Source organism: Cydia fagiglandana, chromosome 10, assembly GCF_963556715.1.
Source record: "Cydia fagiglandana chromosome 10, ilCydFagi1.1, whole genome shotgun sequence".
Taxonomy (NCBI): Eukaryota; Metazoa; Arthropoda; class Insecta; order Lepidoptera; family Tortricidae; genus Cydia; species Cydia fagiglandana.
In genome coordinates, this window is record NC_085941.1 from 14217501 (window position 1) to 14238205 (window position 20705).

At 37.0% G+C, this 20705-nt stretch overlaps 1 protein-coding gene across 1 annotated transcript in view; it reads right to left on the reverse strand.

The window, feature by feature from the left end:
* Positions 1–20402, reverse strand: part of LOC134667969 (uncharacterized) — a 125180-nt gene extending 104778 nt beyond the window's left edge. The window contains exon 1 of the mRNA XM_063525408.1: positions 20251–20402. The gene's annotated coding sequence lies outside the window, so the exon portion shown is untranslated. The remainder of the gene's footprint in view (positions 1–20250) is intronic.
* Between the last annotated feature and the right edge of the window lie 303 nt (positions 20403–20705).

Genomic DNA, 20705 nt, shown 5'->3' on the forward strand with positions numbered 1-20705 from the left:
CTACAGAGGCCGGGACGAAAGGGGTTGCCGGCCGAAGACATATAGACGGCCGAGCGAAGCGAGGCCGAATAGGTCTGAGCGCGGGCAACCCCATTTCCCGCCGAGGTATGTATAGTGCTTTTCTCAAACATGCAATGAAATAAATAAAATAAAAAATCCACGAAACCCAAGTTTTATTTATAGAAAAAACTAAAAGTAAACTATACCCAAATATAACCAACACGTACCAATATCATCACGCGTATGTTTTACACGAGTCGTGTATTTTTACTACCCGTATATTTTCATGTATCTTTGATTTTTTCGCCTTGTATCCGTCTGACTGTCGTTTTCGTCACATAAGTTTACATAGTCTTTCATGTTGATATCATGTTTCTCATACATCGTTGCTTTATACATGGAGTAAATAAGTATAATTTCCACAGTGTTGACGAATTTGTAGTTACATTCATTTAAAATATGCCACAAAACTGTTTCTAATAAACTGTAAGCCATTTTTCTTAGTTTCTCGAATAATAAAATTGCCATAAGCAACCATATACATACTTCGTCTTTGACTTGGCGGCAGAGGCAGCAAGTTATTTAATAAAATCAATTCTGCTTACGCTGCCAATTCCAACACCTACGATTACAATTAATATTAATTTCATTATTTCGTCGGAACTCATATTAAAGTAAAAAAAATCAACAACGCACCATAAATCCAATAAAACAGAATGAAATTTTTTCAACTTTACCTCCATAACAATTTAAAAAAAAATAACTACGCGTGTTTGAGTAGACCTTTTTATCGCTAACGTTTAGATGAAATATTTTAAATGTTTTTATTTGTGTAGTTAAATTTATAATTTAAAATTATAGAATTTGGTTAATAATGTATTATTTATTAAGTTCATGTTGATTTTATACAAATAAAACTGCAAATTATAGCAAACATTGTTTTTTGTTTTTTTTTTTATAGGCGTAGTGGCAGTGTCATTACGAACCATAAAGCAAATACTGGCTCTAGTTTTTTTTTAAATGGATGAATGCCACGATGATGTGTCACAAATATCTGTGAAATGAAAATTAAAAAAGAGGACTTTGCCGGCCTAGGCCTGCAAGATTCGTATGAAATTCCATTAACTACCTTTTGTCCTAGCCGCACCTGAAACGTCATACTTCGCAGCCTATTATAAGGAACATAACATCAATATTTCATTGCATGTTTGAGAAAAATCAATTATCACACACACGCTTAACAGTGGCTTACTCGTAGGTCATTGCTCTTGTTCCTATGTCATTTGGTGTACTTTTTTTGAGTGTTAATGGACCGATATTTAAAATATAATTCAATAAATAGAAGAGAGCTACGGCAGCACCTCATCCGCATTGATGGAACGCTAAGCTTTAACGCACCTGTTACTACCGACCTTTATGACCATTTTTTTTGTACGAGTAGAGGCTTGACAATATATCGAAATATTTTAGTTTTAAGGCTTATCTGGGTTAATTGAAGTAGCTTCGACCTTGCTCACACTAAAATATGTATGTAAAGGTGCCCACAGATTTTCAGTCCGCCGGACGATATCGGCCTGCCAGTTATCAAGGTAGGTAAAAGCAAGGTATTAGGTTCGCCTATCTATACTGTGCCATATTTGTGTTTATGTGTACAACAAAGAGTTTATACTTACATACATACAAAAAAAATACGTAAAACTGTTATTCGTCGGTTCTTAATAGTACAAAACATACATATGTTTCAGTAGATGTGCTTACTTAGATACATATTTTGTACTATAAAGAACCGACGAATAAGAGTTAATACCAACAGTATGCTACAATGGTTGAATATGTAGTTATAATGTATCTACACTATATAGCATCATTAATCATATTCCGCCAACAGTATACCAGAATGTAACAGGTTTCCACACCTGCAATGCTACCTATTCAGAACCCAACAATACTATTCTTATTCTGGAGCTATTATCCACAATTCAGGTCTAAGGAGATTGGCAAAGCGGCAAATTCGATATATTTTTTTGTGAATGCCGCCTAGTATGTCATTCTTTAATAATTGAGTTGTCGTCTGTATTGAGAGATTCAAAAGGTGCCGCAGTCTCAGAGGATTGACGGAGAGGAGAGGAGGGTAAGTAGTTGTTGCGGGGGGCAATATGTTACTATCGAGTTTTTTGCGCGAGTGACTAAGCCAGTAGTCTTGTGAGAAGGTTACTCGTAGTCTTTAGGAGTTGAAGGTCTTCGTATAAAGTCTTCGAAAGAGTTGTAGTCTTTAAAGATTCCCAAACCTTGACGACTTTAGATTTCAAGCTTGATAGTTTGGGTAAAGTTAAGTAGTTAGTATTCTTCATGGTGATAGTTTGAGCTCTTTAATAATCAACTGTCAAGTGGTCTGTGTAGGCATGAATCACTGTTTTTTTCAGGAACGAAGTTTTTTTGCAGTTTACACTGGAAGAAAATGTTTGCATAACATGCAGTAACATTGACACTTGCACAAACATTGGGACTTGCGAACTATGTGTTACACCAACGTACCTAACAACAAAGTCCGTTTAAAAAAACGACCTTAGAATTGATGACAAGTAACATTCCCGGTTTATATTTTAAATATTGATCCTAGCGAAAAAGTGACTTAAATCTTTTTTGTAGAAAATTTTATGTGGATTACTTATGTAAAAAATACCTTGCCAAAACTTGTTAAGTGTCAAAACTAAAGTTAAAGAAGGTCTTTTGGCTTTCTAATTATTCTATGTCTAGGTATATGAATGAGTAGGTATTATTTTATGCTGTTTATACTATTTGCTATAAATGAATGCTGTTAGAAATCTTACACACTGCTTACTTTCGTATCTGAAAAAAATGTGAGGTAAATATTATTTTAGCGAAAGGGTGAAGACACCTTCGAACAAGAAAAATCAACCCTTAAGAGACCGAAATGCAGGGTGAAAGTTTGTATGAAAGAAAAATAAAAACAGCAATAGTTATTGGACCAAGTTATGGCACATAGAACAAGCATTAAGATTTTTTTTTCATACCGTTAAAATACCAAATTCAGTTATGAAATGTATTTCCTAGTTTGAAGTGATACTTTTCGTGAGCAAAAGCCACACTTATTTCTGTGATTTTAGCAATTATCAAAAAGTATTATAATGTGTACTTATGTGAAGACATTGTAGCTATTGTGTTAAGTACACCTTATACGTTTAGTAGCTTTCTATTCCCTAATAGGTACTCAAATCTACTACTTCACATAAGAAGTTACTGACCCAATTTTTTTTTAGCTCTTAACTTTTATTTAGCTCATGAACTTGATTAATTTTATGTACTCAAGTACTAACATGTTCGAAACCACGGTCATAATTTGTAGTAATTGTAGTGCGACGCAAGTAGGTAAATGTTTAGCACATTCACTCCGCTAGTTCACAACTCACAACGCCCGGCCGCTAGGGATAAGTTTGTTACGGAAACTCCTATTAGGTCGTTCATTCGGTAGACACTGCTTCTACTTCACCTTATTTTAGGTAACGAAGGCATGTAAAATATGCCACTTACTACTGTAGCATGGAAAAAATATCAGTCTTACACAAATATACCTAGTTAAACACTAAACCAGGCTCGTGACAACTATCCTGACGAAGTTTTAAAGTCAGAAACTATTAGCTTAGCACTCTTGCATACGGGCATTTTCATTTAACTTGTACAAGTTAAGCGCGACTTAAGTCGTGTTTCAGTAACGTCTAACCGTTACATTCCTGACAAATGTATGGGATTTGACATTGACTGTCAGTTTTGTAACGATTGCAAACCGGCCGTTAAAGGTGTTCAATTAAGTGAAAATACCCATACATATTATTTGCTTGTTAGTGAGTCATAGAACGATTAAAACGAATAAGTAATTCGACATAACGACATACGTATTTTAACCAACTGGCCAATTCGAACGTGGGTACACTGATATTATATGACACTGACATCTGACTGATGTCATTCAAATATCATGCATTTCGCTCGTACAGTCAACTGTAAAAATATGGGTGTAGCCAACTTAATTATTCAGAAAATTCCACACTTTAGGCCCGAGTCCTTTCATCTATACTCGTATTAGGTATATTATTAAACTTATAAACTTTATTGTAGGGTGATATGAGGTGTCGGGTGCGCGTCATCAGACACCGCAATCCGTTAAGGATTTAACCCGTACCCTCCTCACGTATAAATAGCCGCGCGTTAAATAAACACGATAGCAGACGCCCAGTCGCATAGAGACGCCAACTCATGAGGCATATTCAGAAACTAAAACTGTTTCATTCTTCAATGTGGAATGAACTCCCTGCCGCGAGTGTTGAGGTTTTCTCGAGGGACTAAAGCGTGGCATTCTTCAAGAGATAACTGAACAGAGTTCCTAAAGGGAAGGCAATGTACATAATATGCTACGGTACCTACTGGCTAAGGTATTGCTGCAACGGAGGCGCATTACCTCCGTTGTGGCATTTAAAATTTAATCATCACCACTAGAGCCTGAATAATTATAATATTGATTAATATTATTAACCTTTTCGACGCCGTGTCAAACACAAAAGCTGTCACTCGGACGCCACGTCATCACCGAAGTGCCAAAATTGAAATTGAACTTTATGCATATGCATGTACTTAGATCTAAGGTTGATCTGTGGTCTGTGACCAATTAATCCGTCTTGGGCGTTGGACCTGCGGTGCGGATGTATCGGTCATTGGCGTACAAAAGGTTAATAAATATCTGAATATGCCTCGAGGCCGTCTACGTCGTGAATTAAGATATTGCTCGTACTCATTATTTTTTTATTATTATTTTATTTATACTTTATTGCACATAAAATAATAAGTACAAATGGTGGACTTAATGCCTTAAGGCATTCTCTGCCAGTCAACTACTTGGGCCTGGGTCTTATTAGTGCGAGCGAGATGTATAGACAGTTAATTACGTGGACGTTGGCGTATACGAGTATGTCAGTGTTGTCAATATCATTGACTCACGGGTCACTTGTTCTTCCTCGCGTTATCTCGGCATGTTTGCCACGGCTCATGAGAGCCTGGGGTCCGCTTGACAACTAAAGGATGACTCACGATAGACCGGGTCGTGTCCGGGCCGGAGCTACCGGCGCTTACTTTTCTATGAAATGACAGGCGATCACGTGATGCTTTTTATAGAAAACGATGCGGCGGACCGGACACGGCCCCGTCTAACGCGAGTCATCCTTAATCCCAAGAATTTGCGTAGGCATTACTTTTTACGAAAGCGAGTGCCATCTGAACTTCCAACCCAGATGGATTGGATTATTGGACCCAGATTATAGGGATAAGTCCGGTTTCCTCACGATGTTTTGCCTCACCGAAAAGCGAATGGTAAATATCAAATGATATTTCGTACAAAACTCATTGGTACTAGCCGGGGTTTGAACCCGCGATACAGGGTACAGGGTACAGGTAGTTTAATTGGCATGTACTATACAAAGTATTATTTATTTATTATAATTTGTTTTTATCAACTGGTACTACATGTATAAATTATCTTGTATTTCACTTTCGACTGATTTTATACAAAAGCCTCGTTATGATTCTAAATAAAACTGAAACTATATAATTGATTTAAATAAAACCGGTGTTTTTTTAAATAATTTACGTATTATTTAATATTTGTCGCAACCGTACCTTTACTAGCCTATTTTATTTATTAGACATAATGTGGATCAGGAAAGTCTTACTTGACTGAGTTAACTATATTAGTTTTATAGATAACTTTATCCGTGAGACTAAGGGTGCTCCACACCATAAACTTATAACTAAACTGCAAAACGTAATTCAAGACCAAATAAAGTGAGACAATGTTGCCATTGCAATAATTTGTTTCTAAAATTGTAAATTCCTTTTGATAAATAATCAAGCTAAGATAATTTATTCATTAGTAATTTTACTCCTACTATTTAAAAAAGTACTTTTATTTACTTATTTGTACATAAATACAAGACGCGCTAGTAAAAAAGTGGCAACATTTCTTACTTTTTTTGGTCTTGAATTACGTTTTGCAGTATAGAAAGCGAGTAAACCTACAGAAATCTCTAATGCAAAGTACATACATACATACCTATGTATGTACTATGTAGAAAAAACTTAACGTTCCCTTAGTCAATTGGGTAATAAGGGTTAAACGAGCAAACCGCTAGGTAATCATTACCCAAGTGCATTTACCTGCTATTACGGTACTGTGGCTTCATAGAGCGTCAGTTGTACGTTACATTACATATTAATATCTAGCCCGCACGGCCGCCGCATTTGCTGCCCATTCATTGTGCTGCGATGAATGAAGCCCTAACGAACTCTTTTTATAATTCTGCTTTTAACACGTGTAGGAACATTTGCTACAAGCGTTATTATACTTATTATATTATAGAAGGCGTTACTTTAAGCAATCTATTCCACTAACTAATGATATAATGTGCCTTATGGGTTTAAAAACTTGTTAACACGTCAAGCTTTTACGTTTTCTTAGGAGCGTGACTTTTCAGTACTCGTAAGTTCTTTCTCTCTATATTTTCTAATCACATGCATTTTTTTTAGGGTTCCGTACCCAAAGGGTCAAACAGGACCCTATTACTCAGACTCCGTTGTCCGTCTGTCCGTCCGTCCGTCCGTCTGTCACCAGGTTGTATCTCACGAACCGTGGTAGCTATAGATAGTTGAAATTTTCACAGATGATGTATTTCTGTTGCCGCTATAACAACAAATACTAAAAAGTACGGAACCCTCGGTGGGCGAGCACGACTCGCACTTGTCCGGTTTTTACATTCATGTTATAATTTTAGTTAGGACTAAAAATAACTTGGGATTTTTTAACACATTCAAAGGCAAGCTGAAGTGACCAAAATTCCATATGAAGTGAAGGTATTATCATCTTATCGTTAACAGATTTTTTTTACTTTCGAATATAGCTCCCAGGAATAGCAACAATAAATGGAATTTGTGCCAAAGAATATCCCTGCATGGTTTCAATTTGAAATCGAAAGCCTCCGCTAACGATCAGATTCGATTCCAATATCAATTAAAAGTGTAGAATTGCACGTTGGAGTTTAGCTCTTTGCCTTTAATTTTTATTTCATTATTAATTATTGAAAGACTGAACATGTTTCCAACACTTTGGAGTACCTTAAGTTAATGAAAAACTCATATTTACTATAAGGCCTTATAGTAAATATGAGTTTTCATTAACTGGTACAAGTACTGTACCTAAAAAAAAAAAAATTAAAGTAGTGGTGGTGGTACTGGTAAGTATTCTTCATGGTGGTGACCTCATGTCTGAGGGACGTCACCGACGTGGTATTCAAAGGTAATAATGGCAAGTTATGTAGACTAACTGTAAATTTACGAGTGCCTACCTTTTCTGAACACAACTTGAATTCTGATTGCAGAATGCAATTCTGTTGAAATTGAGTTTCTGCAAGATGTTGGAGCTTATTATGGCTTGCGCTTTGAATCTCTAGGGCCTAATTAGGTTATTGCTGCTCTGAGCCTACTTAAAATAGGTTTGTATCCTTTGTAACTTGTGTATTTTAAAAGCAGCTAACTTATTGAATTTACACGTTATGTCGTCCCAGAAACAAATATTATAACTAATTATTCCTGCTATATGGACAAAACGTGCGGGAGAGGCAAAGCACTTCAAACCTCTTTTATCCTTTTATATTCGTAAAAATAAAAAAATAAAATAAAAAAATAAATAAAATAAATAAATAAATAAAATAAATAAATAGTAAAAAAATAGTAGTTTGTGTTACAAGGGATCAAAATGATATTTTTTCTGTCATGAGCGTACATTGAATCCAGAATGAAGCGATGGATTCTAAAGTAGAATTCTGAGCGTAAGGAGGGATTCAAGTGTTAACGCCCAAGACGAAATAATTTTGATACCGTGTGACACATACTGATTTTCACATCAACTATGAGGAAATTGTTATGTTCCAAAATAAGTATTACTTGACCAAAAAAAAAAGAAAGTAAAAATCGTGTCCTAGAACAGAAAAGTACAACTTTGATCCCTCCTAGCAGGGAAGAAAAGTGCCACTTTGATCCCTCCTAGCGGGGAAGAAAAACCCCTTTTTCGAATAGCTGATGTGAAAAAGTTTTATGAGCAATCGGCTCAATTTGTATTTCGTGTACCATACCTATTCAAACGTGAGCGGTTGTAAGGGCTTTTATTCAAATTAATAACGTAGGTACCTAGTTTAACAAAAGAATTTGCCGCATGTTTCAAAACAAAATATTGTTTTAGACTTCTTTGTGCACAAAGTTATTTTGCTACATAAAGGAGCCCTTAAAACTGATTTTAAGAATAGGCCATGTTTTAAACAGCGAGTGAGAAACACCTTTTAACAAATTTTACACAATACTACAAAAAATCATATTTTGCTGCTATTGTTTTTATTTCACTTTGTAAAGTGTCGTTTACCTGTAAGTACCTATACAGTATGTGTCCGACCATGGGGCTTTAATTCAAGGGCCTGATTTTACTCGCTAAACTGAGCTACTTTTACTATGGGACCAACCCTAAAATCGGGGAAAATGTTTGGCTTTTCCATAGAAAACGTCGACATCTGATCAGACAAAATGTATGAAACAGTAAAAAAAAATCGGGATTTCGGGGTTGGTGCCATAATAAAAGTAGCTCAGTTTAGTGAGAAGAATCGAGCCCTGGATTTAAAGCCTGATGGTCAGTAACACCCTGTATAGGTATAGGTAAGCAAGCTAGATAGGTACTTTTCATACCTATCTCAAAATGTAATTGAATATTTTCACCATTCTTGAAGTTATTTTAGTAATGTTGTACAACTGAATATATTTTATGATTGAACTGAATATATTAGTAATTAGATATAAAACAGCAGTTAGCACTGGTATTAGGTATGTTGGTTGCTTTCAGTTTAGAATTTTACTAAGCAACTAGAGTTTCCTAACTTGTTTCGATAACATTTATCTTTGTCTAATTTATCGTGACTTATTACTGGAGATCGATTAAGATAGTAAAGGCTCCGTCACATTGACGCGGTAGCGCAACCGACGCGGATTGCGCGCGGTACCGCGCAACTGGGAATGCACAGAACGTTATGAGCCACGTCACATAGCCGAGGCGCGGCACCGCGTTCAATCCGCTCTCGATACGCCGACCGTTTGCGGAACCGAAGCGGAGTGGTCGCGGGTCGGAGGCGGCGCGGTCGCGGTCACTCGCCCGTCACATTGGCGCGGATCGGAGGTGGAGCGGTTGTGCTGCCTGGTGCCTGCGCCCGCCTATCCGTAGCCGTAGGTAACTTACAACGCGGTTGCAACGCAAGTCCGCGATCAAAACGCTTTCAATCCGCCGACCGCAGTCAATGTGACATCACCGCCTTGCTACCGCGCCGCTCTGTGACCGCTCCTGAACTCTTCCGCGTCAATGTGACGGAGCCTTAAGTATTTATATGTTACGAAACGGTTATGGACTGCTGATGTGTGATGACAGTGTTGACAGCCGCACACCAACCATGTCCAAAACAAAACCGTAATATATTTAAAAATTGGAATACCACTCCTGGAGGAAAAACACAAACAGGTAAAGAATTATTAGGTGTATTTTTTTCAAAATTTTAGACGCAGTTAGTTTTGGAGATAAAGGGGAATGGAATTTTTTTGGCTATTTTCTTAAAACTTGTAACCCATATGTATTTTAAAATGATAAAAAAATATATTTCTACTAGATTTAATTCTTACTTCTTCTCCTGGGCATGTATCACATCACGGTCAATTCAATGCATCTGCTTTCTCGAACCATGACTTAATTTTCGCCTCCTTCAAAATTCGCTCCCCCAAAAGACGTCATAAAATTATTATGAGACGTAACCTTGCAGATATTGATAAACAAGCGCTCATTGCCGACTTAAGCAGTGTGTGTTGGAGGGACTTGTTAGATTCTGAACCTGATGTTGACCAGAAGTTAGAGACTTTCAACAGCGTATTGCTTGCGGTTTTTGACAGGCATGCTCCTTTAAAACCGACGCGTGTCAAACACTTTCCTGCCCCGTGGCTTACCTCAGACATTAGGGACCTAATGAAGAAAAGGAACAGAGCTCGTATAAGACTAAGACATGATCCCTCGGAACGTAATCACCGAGCTTACACATCGCTTCGTAACCGCTGTAATAGGGCTTGCAGGGACGCTAGGCGGAAATACATACATCGTTCTATTGACGAATGTCCTCCCACTAAACTTTGGAGTTTTTTAAAATCACTCGGTGTTGGCAAGCCCAAACCTAATGCTATCGGTACTCTAGATCTTAACGCTCTTAATCAATATTTCAGCGCCTCCCCTGTTTGCCTTGATCCGACCGTCAAGCAAAGTTCTTTGGCCCTTTTAGCCAATTCTCCACTCCCAGATATTTCTCTTTTTGATTTTAGTCCCATTACCTCACAAGAAGTTATCTCAATTCTCAAGTCTATTAAAACTAAAGCCGTCGGTGATGATAATCTGAGCTTGGATATGCTTATGCTCGTGGCGGACTCAATTGCTCCTGTACTGTCGCATATAATAAATTTTTCTTTCTCCTCTGGTGTCTTTCCCTCGTGCTGGAAAAATGCTCACATAATTCCACTTCCTAAAGTATCTAATCCTTCCTCGTTTTCCCAATATCGACCTATTTCCATCTTACCAGTCCTTTCCAAGATAATTGAACACTTTGCTAATAGACGTCTCTCTTCTCATCTCAATAGACATAACCTTTTTAACCCTTTCCAATCTGGGTTCCGCCCCGGGCATAGCACCACCACTGCTCTTGTTAAAGTCACCGACGATATTCGCCTTAATATAGAAAATAAAATGATCACAGTTTTGGTTCTCTTGGACTTTAGCAGCGCGTTCAATACAGTTGATTTCGACATTCTTCTAGCCTTTTTAAATCTTTTAAATGTTGCACCCACTTCATTGTCCTGGTTTCGCAGCTACCTCTATGGGAGGCGTCAGAGGGTTCGAGTTGATGATAATCTTTCTGATTGGAGTGAACTCTCCTCCTCTGGCGTCCCTCAGGGGGGTATTCTCTCTCCATTGCTTTTCTCCATTTTTATAAATAACATTACAAAGTCATTAAAATCTTCTTACCACCTTTACGCAGACGATCTGCAAATTTATTCAGCTGCCAACCTTGATGATTTCGATTCCCTCGTAAGCCAAATTAACGCCGATTTAGATTCCGTCTGTTTATGGGCTTCATCTTTCGGTTTAAAAGTCAACGCCATGAAGTCGCAAGCGATCGTTTTGGGAAGTCCTCATTACATCTCCATATTGTCTGAGCAGGTGGCACCTAGAATTTTCTTTGATGGTACACCAATTCCTTTCTCACCCACTGTTAAAAATCTAGGGGTCTTCATGGATCAGACACTTTCCTGGGCTCCTCATGTCACTGAAGTAAGCAAAAAGTTGTTTGGTTCTCTCCATTCTTTAAGGCGCCTTCAGAACTTTCTTCCACTTGATACCAAAGCCATGCTGGCCCGGTCTCTGTTACTGCCTTTACTAGACTACGGTGACGTCGTAAATCTTGACATGACAGAAGAACTCCTAGACAAGTTAGAGCGCTTACAGAATGTCTGTATAAGATTCATTTTCGGACTACGGAAGTACGATCATGTGTCTTACTACCGTCAAAAACTCAATCTGCTTCCAATCCGCCGCCGTAGAGATCTTCACACTCTTTCTCTTCTCTTTAATGTTCTTTTTACACCTTCTTCTCCGCTATACCTCTCTCAAAAATTTCAATTTCTGGCTGAAGGCAGTGGCCACCGTCTGCGTTCGAGCGCGAATTTATCACTTGCCATCCCTCCTCACAAATCTCGAAGATACAATAAGTCCTTCGCAGTGCGTCCAGTGAAGCTGTGGAATGAGCTGCCTGTGTCGCTCAGGCAGGCACAATCGGTTGCGTCGTTCAAGGAGAGGTTAAAGAAGCTATGGTTATCTGATTTGACTGATTAATTTGTCTATATTTCTATTGTATAGTTGCTTTATATCGTTCTAATTCTTTCCAATTTTTAGTGTATTTTCCCCTTTCCTTTTTGTGTAATATATGTATGTTTATCCTATAAATTTTGTATGTATTTATATCCTTTATCTTTCTGGTACCTTGTTGTACATTTTGCTGCATTTGTCACCCTCTTTTCACTCTCTCCTCTCATCTACTCAAAGGTTAACTGGAAGAGATCCCTCAAAGGGATAAGTTCGCCTTTGTACTTCTTGCTAATTGTATGTTATTTTTAATATGTCTTTTTGTACAATAAAGAGTTTACTACTACTACTACTACTATATTTGAAATTCTCTAGATGAGCTCTTTCATTGGATATATAACACGATATAGTTTGAATAATTTTATTTTTTAACTTTCTCGTTTACCCCCCAAAAGTGCCCGCCATGTTTAAAATTCATTTGTTTACATTACATGTCTATTTTTGGGTCACTAATTTACATATTTGTACCAAATTTCAAGTTAACTAATTGGTCCAGTAGTTTCCGAGAAAATAGGCTGTAACAGACGGACAGGCAGACAGACATACAGACGCACGAGTGATCTTATAAGGGTTCCGTTTGTTCCTTTTGAGATACGGAACCCTAAAAAGAGTGCTTCAGTTTATCAACGGGTGCCATTTAGTCGATTTCACCTTTTGATGCAACTCTCTAAGTTAACTCTTTAAGTTAACTCGTTTCTATTTTAGTTTTACTTTATACCTACTTTATTTTTTTGTACTTAAGTAATATTCTTCAATTCTATTCTTTTTTAGTTAAACAAAAATACCATTCTAAAATTAAGACGAAACAGGAGCTGAGTATTAAATATTTTAGGTAAATATAACCGTCTCGCTAACGGAAGCGGCTCCCAAAACTAGTGCGATAAGGACAAGGCGAAAAATCCTGCGTATAAATCTCAAAAATCGAGGTTTCGTACTCCTCTGTTTCCTCCTCCAAAACTTAACTAATCGTAACCAAATTTGAAAATCTAAATGATTATGAAATTATCTGTGTCGGACCGTTTTGCTTTTTTGGCTAATTGATATCAGTTTTGAATACCACGCCTCTCATTGCGGCATAGTCAATTAGGCCATTTTGGCCATTTTTGAAGGGCTCTAGCGCCTTAAAAAACAAAAATATCAAAAAAAGCAAAACGGTCCGACACAGATATTGACAATAGTAATCTGTGTTGAAAAAAATCATTGCTCTAGCAGCAAAAACCACGGAGGAAAACAAGGAGTACGTTTGTATGGAGGAATGACCACTCCTGTTGGCTCTTAAGACGAAACAGAAGCTGAGTATTAAATATTTTAGGTAAATATAACCGTCTCGCTAACGGAAGCGGCTCCTAAAACTAGTGCGATAAGGACAAGGCGAAAAATCCTGCGTATAAATCTCAAAAATCGAGGTTTCGTACTCGACTGTTTCCTCCTCCAAAACTTAACCAATCCGAACCAAACTTGGAAATCTAAATGATTATGAAATTATCTGTGTCGGACCGTTTTGCTTTTTTGGCTAATTGATATCAGTTTTGAATACTACGCCTCTCATTGCGGCATAGTCAATTAGGCCATTTTGGCCATTTTTGAAGGGCTCTAGCGCCTTAAAAAACATAAAATATCAAAAAAAGCAAAACGGTCTGACACAGAAATTGACAATATTAATCTGTGTTGAAAAAATCATTGCTCTCTAGCATCAAAACCCACGGAGGAAACAGTCGAGTACATTTGTATGGAGAAATGACCACTCCTGTTGGCTCTTAATCAGTAATCATAACATTCAATAGTTAAAGCCACAACAATATAAACGTCAAAAAGAAATACTACGGTCCCAAATCTTACTTTGTTCTTTATGGCGCAGATTTAGCAAAAATACTTACCTACTGCCGTATTCGAACTTCAAGATATTCACAAGAGACGACACATACTAGATCCATTCTAGATAAGTACGTTATAGTTTAGATATCAACTAGTTCTCTTTTGCAGCGCAATTCGGGCAACCAATGTCACTTTTACGTTAGATAGAGTAAGATATCAATTAGATGTGAATTGGATCTCTAAGTCACATCCTGTGGAAATCGTTCAAGAGTATCTCCAGAATCGCGCAAATGTCAACTTTGACAGGTTAGATCTTAAGCATCTCGTTATCGTATCTTGGTGATGTCTAAAAGATATCTAATAGATATCTATTTCAAAATCCGAATCGGGCCCCTAATATTTTAAATTCTCCGCCAAGACAAATTAGGTACAGCGATATTTGTTCAGATGGTTTCATGCATATGTATAAGCGAACCTCAATGTTAGGAGATTGATATCAAATAATTTGATTATGTAAATAACAATAATATGTAGTTCGTGCCCGCAATTCGTAACTAAGGAATCGAATAAGTAATATAACTAAGGAATCTGAAAATTGCTCTATTCCCCCTGAAAAAATAGGTCAAACGTTTATACCAAATAATTGCATTAAAGCTATAGATATAGGTACCAAAGAATGAAATAAGAGACAAACGGCCCGATTTGAACATTAAAGCCCCATTTAGACGTGTCAAGAACTTGCATGCGATTTTCGATACGTTGCGGTATTTGGTCGTTCGACTGAAATTCATTATACTCTGTAGTTAGCAATGTATTGAATATTGCTTGCAAGTTCTTGAATAGTCTAAATGGGGCTTAAGATACGTCAAATACTGGCGGATAGTCTAACAGCCGTACCTACCGTACCGCTCCTAATATTAAAGGTGTGACGTTCAATATTAATTTTGTCACGATATATTTAACGATATATTTATACTTTAAACATTAAGTAACAAAATTCAACAATTGTGTTAAATTAACACTCCCTAAAAAAAAAGGGGCCAAGTGCGAGTCGGTCTCGCCCATGAAGGGTTCCGTAGCAGCAAGTAATATGATAAAATTGCGGTTTACGATTAAGAGTCGAAAGAGCTGAGCTCTTACGATAAATAAGTCGAAAGAAAGCGATTCTGGTGACTATCTTACGATATATAAGTCGAGTGATTGCAACCGCGCTGCTATCTTACGATAAATAAGTCGATAGAAAGCGATTCTGGTGACTATCTTACGATATATAAGTCGAGTGATTGCAACCGCGCTGCTATCTTACGATAAATAAGTCGAATGAAAGCGGTTCTGATGACTATCATTCCACTATTTGGCTTTTGATACGACACTCTTACGATATTCTTTCAACTAAAAAGCTGAAAGAAGTGAGCCCAAATCGCGTCGAGAGAACGTCGTCGGATCCTTCTTTCGACCTTTTACGGATCTATCTCTCAACCAAATAGCTGAAAGAGAAACTTAATGGTGCCTTACGACATAATTTGCTAGTTGGGTAACACCTTAAAGGCTAGTAAATTGTGCATTTTTTTTGAGTTTCAGTTCTAAGTATGGGAAACCCCCAAAATTTATTGTTTTTTTCTATTTTTGTGTGAAAATCTTAATGCGATCCACAGAATACATCTACTCGTACTTACCAAGTTTCAACAGTATAGTTATTATAGTTTCGGAAAAAAGTGGCTGTGACATACGGACGGACAGACAGACAGACATGATGAATCTATAAGGGTTCCGTTTTTTGCCATTTGACTACGGAACCCTAAAAATGCAAGCGACCTTTTTCTCAAACCGGCGTAAGTACATTATTTTGATATTGTCAGGCATGGTTCACGATTTCGTCGATTTGCGACAAGTAGCTAAAAGTACATCCGTTCCACACCAATTTGAGTGGCTAGCCATAAGCCGCGCGTGGCGCTGTCGCCACCTAGCGGCCATATCTGTCCTGATCTAACAGACGTGTTTTGTTAGAGAGTGAGTCTTCCTGTATCGACTACTATTATTTATTCTGTGATATTGTGCTGCTGGTTCCTAAATCCTTTACAGGGAAATCTCTAAATATCTCTAAATAATCTCTAAATAAGGATGGTGTTTAGCAAAAATGTGTCATCCCACATCTATGTATATTGCAATAAAATGTCAACTTTAAGCGTAAATTATTTGAGTTGAAATCTTATTGCAAAATTGTGGATTGACACATTATTGCTTATCAGCATCCGTATGTAGGTAGGTCTATCAATTTGGAGGTAAATGTGAACATTTGTTTGTATACACACATGAGCTGCTACTGTAATGTGTTAATCCTTCGGGAAGGACGATGGTCCCGCTGGAACCACAAGCTCTCAAAATATCATTAAGTTTTACTTATAAGTATATTTACTCGTATGTTGAATTTGAAATCCAATACTTTGTACGAAATCCCGATATTAGTATAGGTATTTGTGCGATGAGTATAGATATTTATTCCCCTAAATCATGGGTATTTATTATAGACCAATGTAAAATTTTATGCCTTTCTAACAAACACTATAAATGTAAATATGACAGTTAAGGATGGTTATCAAGTGCATTTATAATACCGGGTGTGGCCTGTAATATGAGCAAAAAATTGAACTGTAGGCTGTACTCCTCGTACTGACCAACATTTGTTCAGCGACTTTTAAAAATAACTTGTGTTTTGATTTTTAATACACTTTAAAGTTTATAGTAGTAGTAGTAAACTCTTTATTGTACAAAAAGACATATTAAAAATAACATACAATTAGCAAGAAGTACAAAGGCGAACTTATCCCTTTGAGGGATCTCTTCCAGTTAACCTTTGAGTAGATGAGAGGAGAGAGTGAAAAGAGGGTTTATTCCAAGACGCAATGTATTGCGAGTTTTGTTATGTTTGTAAGGCGTGACAAGCAACGCCAATCACAATGATATGGCGTGGCGATGGCGTCCATTGAAGATAATATTTATTTTGTATGAAAAATAGCGAGTCTAAATAGGTAAGTACTTCATAATTTTTAAAAGTTGTTGAACAAATGTGTCACCGTTTGAGGAGTATAATCTATGTTTTAATTATTTGCTCATATTACAGGCCACACCCGTTATATTTATGAATATATACATATCATTTGTATATACCAACAATACCCATGTAACGTGCCGTGTGGTCTTTCCGTGACCACAGCTGGTGCAACTCAATGAAATTATATAGCGGTAGACCCGTTTGTATAATTAAATATGTGTACAAAACGCGAGAGTTTAAAGTGCTATAAAGTTTTAACATTAATAGTTCCAGTTAATATAGGTATGTATGTATAGGTACTCGTAAAAAGCAGTCGCTTATTAAAATATTTTATTTCTCTTTTTTTACCCAGAACTCCTATATATTTTTATATATTTTTAGTATGTCAAAAAGATACACACAAAGTAATAAAAACGTCAAACCCAGTCTTTGTGGGAGTTATTTTGACCCCAAAGGCTATCGGCTCGATTCGGAAAATGAATTAGATTTATATACTAGACTTAAACAAGTTACGATATGGATAATTTAAAGATATTTGTTAGATAGATATGTCAAATTTGACGATTCCGCGATTCTGGAGGTCCTCCTGAACGATTTCGACAAGTTATGACTTAGATATCCAAGTCACATCTAGTCGATATCTACTGTAGATCTAGTTGATCTCTAAATCGTCTCTAGATCTTGTGATTATCTCGAAATCCGAATAGGCCTGTATATCTCCTCTAGTATCCCCCTTAAAACTGTAGGAGATACGAGTATCTCAGATAGTCTATTCAGCTACGTGATGCGTCGGATGATTAGGGGATTCATTTGTTTCATACAATAACGGAACTGCTAACGGAACCCTAGCATTCTGGTCACCAAACTGTCCGATTGATTTACCCGGATGACCTTTTACATACAGTTTAAAAAAAACGTTACTTTAAATAGGCAGCTATTTTGAGCCAATTTCTTGCAACTAGGGAATAAATAATCTATATATATAAACGTGAAAGACCTGTCTGACTGACTGACTGACTGACTGACTGACTTAAATCAACGCACAGCCCAAACCACTGGGACTAGAAAGTCCAAATTTGGCAACTAGATTCCTTATAAGGTCTCCACTAAGAAAGGACTCTAGGGATCCACTAAGAAAGGATTTTTCAAAATTCATCCCCTAAGGGGGTTAAAAAGGGGATGAAAGTTTGTATGGGGTTAAAGTTTTCTTTTAAGCTAGGAATTTGAAATTTCGTAAAAAGATATATTAATAAAATACAAGAAAACTAATTTCAGCGTTTTTGAAAATTCATCCCCTAAGGTGGTGAAAAAGGGGTTGAAAGTTTGTATGGATATCAAAAAAAAATTCAAGTGGTGGACTTGAATCTTTGTATTTAGGGATATTATTAGAAGAAAGGAAAAGTAATTTCATTGTAAAATTCATCCCCTAACAGGGTTAAAAAGGGGTTGAAAATTTTAATCCATTACAAATGCTTTGAAACTTCGTAGAAAGGCATAATAGCCAATTAGAAAAAAAGTGATTGCAACGTTTTTGGAAATTCAACCCCTAAGGGGGTTAAAAAGGGGATGAAAGTTCGTCTTCGGGTGCAAATTTTATTTTAAGTTAGGAACTTGAAACTTTGTAAAAAAGTATCAAATTCAACTACAAGAAAACTAATTTCAGCGTTTTAGAAAATTCATCCCCAAGGTGGTGAAAAAGGGGTTGAAAGTTTGTATGGATATCAAAAAATTTTTCGAGCGCGGGACTTGAATCTTTGTATTTAGGTATATTATTAGAAGACAATAAAAAAAATTTCAGTGTTTTGTACAATTCATCCCCTAACATGGTTAAAATGGGGTTCAAAGTTTGAATCCATTACAAATGCTTTGAAACTTCTTAGAAAGACATAATAGCCGATTACAAAAAAAAAGTAATTGCAACGTTTTTGGAAATTCAATCCCTAAGGGGGCTAATTAGGGGATGAAAATTCGTCTTGGGGTGTAAATTTAATTTTAAACTAGGAACTTTAACTTTTTGAAAAAAAAAGGTAATAAATTAAAAAACATGAAAACTAATTCAAGCATTTTTGAAAATCATCCCCCAAGGTGGTGAGAAAGGGGTTGAAAGTTTGTATGGAGATCAGATATTTTGTGAGTGCGGAATGCGGAACTTGAATCTTTGTATAAGGGCATAGGTAAGTACCTATTATGAGAATACAAGAAAAATAATTTCAGCAACCAACATCAAAATCCACTTGACTTAAAACTTCATACAACTTGCTAAAAAAGAAAAGTACTTAATTTCAACATTGCTTGGATATGAAAATTATAGGTACCTACTAAAGATGTAAAATGTTGAAGATAAGATTCCACGCGGACGAAGTCGCGGGCAACAGCTAGTAAATTATATATACTCGTAATTTCATTTTCTTGGTATTCATAGTTAGTGTACTTTACTAAAATAAGTAAATAAAATAAATATTGGGGACATCTTACACAGATCAACATAGCCCCAAACTAAGTAAAGCTTGTACTCTGGGTGCTAGGCGACGATATACATACTTATATAGATAAATACATACATATATACATAGAAAACACCCACGACTAAGGAACAAATATTAGTGTTCATCACACAAATAAATGCCCTTACTGCGAAAATGATACATTTGTAGCAGCTCGTTTTATATTCAATATATATTTAGGTACTAGTGTAATGGCTAATTAATTGTGTATTTGCCTACTTGTTTTAACTAGAAGACTAAATATTGAAAATGTAGAATTTATGTGTATGTCGGCATGTACAGTCACCTGCAATAATATGTCACTCTTCGAAGGCTGCAAAAATATGTGACACGCTCTTATGGCTCTACAAATAAGATCGTGTCAGATATTTTTGCGGCCTTCGTTGTGTAACATACTATTGCAGGTGACTGTACACAATTGAGATGTTGAACTTGTATGACGTCAATATAAAGCCGAGGAGTGTACGAGAGGGTAAGATAACGGCCGACGTTTTGGCGCTGCTTTCAAAGAAAGACTGATCTTATTTTACTTATGTTATAAAAAAAATATAATAATATACCTATAGTAGTAGTAGTAAAACACTTTATTGTACAAAAAATCGAAAAAGTGATACATATTATGTTAATGTTATTCGCGCAGTAATTTTGTTACTTTTTTCAGGGAAGTGAAATAATAACCGACCTTACGAGCCAAATTAGTAAATAATCCTTCAGTTTTCCCTACATCTACAGTATAACAATAACAATAACTCGGTGACAAAATTTAAAATACTTGCCTCGCATGTGTGGTGTCAATAACCATATTAATTCACGTATTGAAAACTTACTTGTGTTTAAAGTGGTTGTCCGATGTCGGCGTGATCAGAAGCACAATAGTATCACAAGGGCACCGAGAGTTTGTTGTGCCGGCGGCGTTGGAGGTGGTGAAGGCTTTAGCGGAGCGGCGACGGGGGTGGTGCCGGGACGTGCGCTCTGGCCGGCGGCGGGCAGGTACTGGTGCCGGGCGGGCGGGCGGGCGCCGGCGAGCGCGCGCCGCCCACGGCCACCGCCGTCGGCACCGTCGCCGCCGCCGTCGCCGCCACCGTAGCGCGTCACCGCACCTACCCCATAATCTTAAAGATCGACGTCTAACAGAACGTTTTTATTCTGGTTACCTATTCATCAGATTTATCAAACATCAAATCCTCTTACCAACTTATTCGGGCGCACGAGCGCCGAGCTAACTAGGAGTCGAAGTGGTCGCCATGGTCGAAATCGGCAGGAAGGATCATCATCATCCTTA